The sequence below is a fragment of the Mobula hypostoma genome, chromosome 1, assembly GCF_963921235.1.
Source record: "Mobula hypostoma chromosome 1, sMobHyp1.1, whole genome shotgun sequence".
Taxonomy (NCBI): Eukaryota; Metazoa; Chordata; class Chondrichthyes; order Myliobatiformes; family Myliobatidae; genus Mobula; species Mobula hypostoma.
In genome coordinates this window covers 187946566-187953371 of record NC_086097.1, presented here as the reverse complement: position 1 = coordinate 187953371, position 6806 = coordinate 187946566, and the positions used below count along the sequence as shown (strand labels likewise).

Sequence of the window (6806 nt, the reverse complement as noted above, 5' to 3'; positions counted from 1 at the left end):
ACTTTGTTTGTGCAAGGGAAGCTCTAGTGCTAAGAGTTGGAGAAGATAGGAACAAATACAGTGGGAAGGGTGAGAGTATGTCAAAAGGGTGAGAGCAAGAGAGAGAAGGCTGTGTGAGATATTGCTCGCTCTGTGGTTCCCCTTGGGCATTGTGCAGATCAGCTCATTCTGTGGATGTTAAGTATTAGTTTGTTTTCTGCACTGCTACATTATTAACCATTTGTTTCCCTTTTGCATTGCATGTTTTATATAATTCTAATAAAGTGATTTCTTGTGTTTTAACAAGTGCAGAGTTACTCCTTTGATCGTGAATGTATACTGTATGTGACTTTGCTGAATCAGGTAAGAGTGAATTTTAAAATATTTTCATTACAGTCATCTAAAATCTGTTTTCAACCTCTTTAGGCAGTTACTAGAAACGACAGATTTCTGTCTTTATGTGATTTCAATTGTGAGCATAAATCCACCATTATGCATTTAAGCAAGAGAGATACAATGTAGAAAATAATATCATGTACAATTACATCACCAAACTAGACTAATTATCCTATTAAGTCAGAATTGGCATCTGTTTTCAAAGAGTCATTAATTGAATATGACTTACTCTGCTTATCCTTGTCAAGCAAGAAATTGCAGATGCTGTCAAACTGAAATAAAATGTAAAATCAGCAGGACAGGGCAAAATTGTGGAGAAAAAAAATTGTGTAATATTTTGGGTTAGTGAATTTTTATCAGAATTGGTAAAACTGTTAGGTTCTGTCTCTTACAGTTCTAGCATGTAGTTGGTTTGTTCCTCTCTCCTATTTACACCATCTCAATTAATGAGCATTCATTATTCTCAGCTAACACCAATCTCTATCTCTTTCTTGGTATTTCCCTATTTGCAGATAACCTCATCGTTCTTTACATCCTCCTGTCTTCTATACAACTTAAAGATACTTGTTTTCTAAATGTTTTCAGGATATAAAAATAGCTCATGATACGTTTCTTTTTCATTCATACTGACTGATCTTCTGCCTACTTCCAGTTCTGATGAAGGGTCTCAGCTCGAAATGTCAAATCAAATCAAATCAAGTTTAACTATTATTCAAACCAGACATGGATACAGTCGAATAAGACAGTATTCCTCTGGGACCAAAGTACATAATATACATTCAAAATAGCGAGAGAAAAAAAACGTAGTTACGCTATAAAACACATGTACAGTCCAAGTCCGTGGGCGACATGCAAGTTGATGGTACAGATCCCACAATTCAGCCTGTCAGTCCTCCGACAGAGCACTAGAGGACAGCACCAAAGAACGAGGCGAGCTCCCAACCGAGCACGGTCGTCACACTACACTGCCTCCAACAACACTCACCTGAACTGCAGCCCCTAGTTCTCACTACAATCGAGGCCACGCTGCTGCTTTGTCACCTGTCTCCCCACCAAACAAGGGAAACAGGCCTGCAACACCTTACAATGTCAGTGTCCAACAGGGTCTTGTGATCAGAAGAGAAACTTTGAAGACAGTCACTCACAGTTACATTGCATGCTTCTTTCGTGCACCAACTCCGATGTCTTCAAGTAGCAGGTAGCAGCACAGTCTATATCCATCTTCTTCGGCCCATCCGCTGGCTTCTCCTTCTCCTGGCCAACCGGTGGCTTCTCCTTCTCTGACCCGAACAGCAGCTTCTCCTTCTCCGGCCCATCTGTCGGTCCCTCTTGCGCTGAGCTGAGTGCTGGCTTCACCCTCTCCAAGCTGAGCACTGACTTCCCCTTCTCGAACTTGTCTGCTGGCACCTTCGACACCCTGGCCACCTGTTCCAAACAATGAGCAGATCACTGATGTAGTAGATCTGCTGTACCCATTGTTCTTGAAGTTTAGTATGGTCTTACGATCATAAAAAACACACGTTATAAAAAGTGAAGTGTATCTTTGGTTGGCCCCAGAGAGGCTGCTGCATATGAACTACTGTCATTTTACTGGAAGTTTACGATTTATTCCTCTCCATTGATGCATTCTAACCTGCTAACCTTCCATCTTTAATACACATTATCTTCCAAACTTCATTTCCATTTCCTTAACAATTGCTATATGTTAGCACAAGCACACTGAGCAGCTGATTTAAAATTTGATCATTATCTGTTTATCATGTACTTTCAAAATTCTGTGGCCCTTTAAGCTTTTCATGTCTAATGAACAATACCGTAACTTAAGAGTCTGTTTATAACTGTAGCTTTTTAGTGAATTGGCATGAAATGCTTTTATTTTCTTTGTCATTTATATTATGGAACGAATAATTGTGCACATGCTAATGTGAATTCAGTTTGTATAAATTATACATGTTTTACGTTGTATTCTGTACTATTGTTTATCAAGTTGTATTTACGTCTGTTTTACTATCCCTAATGACCTGCAAATTATTGTATCGCTACCCAGCTCTATTAAAATGATTGAAAATCATTTCCTTTCTGAAGTGTGACATGGCAGATGTGGATAGACTATGTATAGGCTTAACATACATTTTATAATGTATATAGTTAAATAGGAATATATTTTATTTCTGCCAATTAAAATTAACACAACCGATAATACCTGTGCCACTCTATGTAGTTAGACTGGCAGATTCAGCAGTACGGAACCTGTTAGAGATATCCCTGTCATCACAGAAAGCTACAAGACAGTGACAACCTTTGTGTTAGCCTATGATGAGATAATGGAGTAGCTCTTGGATTGTCTCTCTGACTGCAAGGATGACTGCAAGGATAACTTCAAGGCTATCTCTATGGTAACTAAGAGCCTGAGTTAAAACATGGATCTGACATGGGCACTTAGATGAAATACTTAGTAACAATGTATTGGGAGATAATGTATACCTATAATCAGATGCTGGGATGAGGATATTTATCCAACAGTACATGAGTTAATGCCATAGAAGGTAATGTCTACACTACTTCTCACTTCGTGTTCGTCAGGATTTGGCAACTGAATGTGTCCAGATTGGTGAGGATTTGGTTTCTTGTCTCTCTCAATTGGGGATAATGCGTGGATGACACTGAAAAGTCATTTGGCTCCAGTATCTCTTGCATGTGTTATATCAATCAATAAATACAGAGTATGGACTTGCGGACTTCTTCTCCACTATATCTTCAAGACTATCTCCATTGTACTGCTATTGTGTTCAATGTGAAATAACTGTCATAAATGTTTCTATCATTCGTTTCAGTCCATGACAATTTATTGTCAAATGGTGAGGTACGGGTACAATGAAAATTTGTTTGCAGCGACGTCACAGGAACAGAGGTTCAGCAGCATGAAAAAACAGAACAAAATTTATTATCATTGATATATGTCAATGAATGTGTCGCTTTTCAGCGGCAGCAAAACGTTAAACATTACGATAAGTTATAGAACTAAATAAATGGTGCAAAAGATGAATAATAAGGTAGTGTTCATGCAAGATTCATAAATCTGACAACGAGGGGAAGAAGCTGTCTGGCTCCTGTACTTATTCTCCAATGTAGTAGTGTACAGGGCATATACGAGATAGTGAGGATCTTGAATGATTAATGTCACTTGTTGAGACGTCACCATCACCAAGATGTCGTCGATAGTGGAAGAAAGGTTTAGAGGGGAACCCAATAGGAGGAATGTGTATGTGATGTGCAGATGAAGAAAGTGGAGAAGGGAAAAGAAACTGGGTGATAAGGGGCAACTATTGGAGGAACTGCTTAGATTAGGAGAGGGGAAGAGGGACAGAGGGGGAGTAGGTTACCTCAAATTGGAGAATTCAAAGTTTATGCCCTGGGGCTATTGATCACCCAAGTGGAGTATGAGACTGTGTTCTTTCAGTTTGCATTTAGCCTTACCATTGCAGATGGAGAGCAGACAGATTACCGTAGGAACGAGGCTAGTAACGAGGGGGCCATTACGGATTGAACGCAGGTGCTCCGCAAAGCAGTTGCCTGGTCTGTGTTTGGTCTCACTGATGTAAGTGAAATAGATGAGATTGGAGGAGTTGTATGTAAATCTTTGCCACTCTGGAAGGGCTGTTTGGGGCAGTAGATGGTGAAGAGGGGGGAGGAGTAGGGACAGGTGTTACATCTCCTGCAGTTGCAGGGAAAGTGCCTGGGGAGGGACAAACAAACCAGGAACTCACAGAGAGAGTGGTCACTGTCAAAAGCAGAAAGGGGTGGGGGAGGGGAAGACGTGGCTCATGATGGAATCATGTTAAGCTGGTGGGAGTTGTGAAGAATGATCTGCTGGTTGTGTAGGCTGCTGTGGTAAAAGCTAAAGACCAAGGGATCTGTATCCCTGATCTGTCTGGAGGAAGGTGGGGTAATTGCAGAAGAACAGGAAATTGAGGAAGTACAAATGACAGCTCCATTAACTAAGGTGGTGGAAGGTGGGACAGGAAGACCCATTTCTGAAAAAAAATTGTACATCTCAAACACCCTGGAATGGAAGGCCTCATTTAAAGAATGGAAACAGTGGAGGCAGATAAACTGAGGAAAAGGAATGGCTGGAGAGAGGAGTAATGTAGGCAGCTGTTGGAGTCAATGGCATTGTAGTGAACATCATTGGATAGCTTGTCCCTTGAGATGAAGACCGAGAAACAGAAGGAGGTGTTGGAAATACTCCAAAAGAATTAGAGAGCAGAATAGAAGTTGGTAGTGAAGTTAATAAAATTGAAGAGTTCTGCATGTTTCTGTGTTTATAAAACTTGTTCTGCTATTCATGAAGATCTACGTAATCTGATATTGATCTGGGTTGTTCCCCAGAACTTTCAATTCCCCATTAGAACAAAAATATATAGTTTGGCCTTGAATATAATCAATAATGTAGCCATCTCAACCCTCTAGATTAGATCCATAATGCTCTGAGAGATGAAATTCATCTTTATTGCCCTCTGTACTGGATGATTCATTGTTCTGAAAATATATCTTCTAGTTCAAGGTTTTTTTATGAAGAGAAATATTTTCTCGGTATCTCTCATTTGAAGCCCCTTCACAATTTTATGTTTCATTGTCAATTCCAATTCTCAGTGCATACAGCTCAACCTGTTCAAGTGTTCCATTGAAGCCAACCCGTTCATCCGAGCAACTAGCTCAGTGAATCGTTTCTGATTGGCTTAAAAAGAAATAAATGGGTGTCCAGACAACAATGAGCCTTCAGAACAGGAAAGTCAAAACAACATTGTACATGTTTCAGCTATTCCATTACCATTTCCCTTTTCTCTGTGGCGAATACCCCACCATGTAATGTTCTGACATCAGTAGAGGGGACATTACCTCAGGGAATTCTGAGAGTTAGGATCTATCAGCATTTGGATACACAGAATCTGATTAGGAGGAGTCAGCAAGGCATTGTTCATGTAAAGTCTTCCCTGGTGAACCCTTCAGAATTCTTCAAGTGTTAACTGAAAGGGTAGATGAGGATAAGGTAGTGGGTGTTATCTCTTTAGGCTTTAGTAAAGCCATTGACAAGGTCCCATATAGTTAGGCTCATCTGGAAGGTCAGATCTCATGGAATCCATGGAGAGCTGGTTAGGTGCTGCAGGTTGGAAGCAGCATTGGTGGTTGAAGATTGTTTCTCACAATGGAGGCCAGTGAATAGTGATGTGCTGAAGGGGTCAATGTTGGGGCCCTTGCTATTCATTATTTATAAAATTATACGGATGAAAATGCACAATGTTTGAATAGTAAATTTGCAGATGACACAGAATTCGTTAGTGTTGTTGATAGTGAAGAAGGTTATCATACATTGCAGTTAGGGAAGTGGGCCAAAGAGTGGCAAATGGATTTCAATACAGGAAAGTGTGAGGTGATTCATTTTGGAAAGTCAAACTAGCATAGGATTTATAGTATGAATAGTAAGGCATTAGTGAGTGTAATAGAGCAAAGTATAAGATGCATAGTTAGTTGCAGGTAGATAGGCTGGTGAAGAAAGCCTTTATTAGTCAGGGCACTAAGGATTATGTTTCAGTTGTGTAAACCATTGATGTGGCCACATTTGGAGTGCTGTGTGCAGTTTTGGTCATGCTGTTATAGGAAAGATGTGGTTAAACTGTAAAAAGGGCAGAGGAAATATTGCCAGGATTAGAGGGCCTGAGTTATAACGAGAGGCTGGCCAGGCTAGATCATTATTTCTTGGAACATAGGAGAATGAGAAGTTTGTAAAAGCAGAATGGGCTAACGTCAGGTCAAGTCAAGTCACTTTTTATTGTCATTTCAACCATAACTGCTGGTACAGAACATAGTAAAAATGAGACAACATCTTCCAGGACCATGGTGCTACGTGAAACAATACAAAAACTATACTGAACTACGTAAGAAAAAACACATAAAACTACACGAGACTACAGACCTATCCAGGACTGCATAAAGTGCACAAAACAGTGCAGGCACTACAATAAATAATAAACAAGACAGTAGGCACAGTAGAGGGCAGTAGGTTGGTGTCAGTCCAGGCTCTGGGTATTGAGGAGTCTGATGGCTTGGGGGAAGAAACTGTTACTTAGTCTGGTCGTGAGAGTCCAAATGCTTCAGTGCCTTTTTCCAGATGGCAGAAGGGAGAAGAGTTTATATGAGGGGTGCATGGGGTCCTTCATAATGCTGTTTGCTTTGCTGATGCAGCGTGTGGTGTAAATGTCTGTGATGGCGGGAAGAGAGACCCCGATGATCATCGCAGCCAACCTCACTCTCTGCTGCAGGATCTTGCGATCCGAGACAGTACAATTTCTTAACCAGGCCGTGATGCAGCTGTTCAGGATGCTCTCAATACAACCTCTGTAGAATGTGGTGAGGATGGGGGGAGTTAGGAG

The 6806-nt window shown here is 40.6% G+C and overlaps 1 pseudogene; it reads right to left on the bottom strand.

Annotated features, from left to right (window-relative positions):
* Positions 1-1512: 1512 nt before the first annotated feature.
* LOC134348281 (RNA-binding protein 25-like) overlaps positions 1513-6806 on the bottom strand; it is a 79046-nt pseudogene continuing 73752 nt past the window's right edge.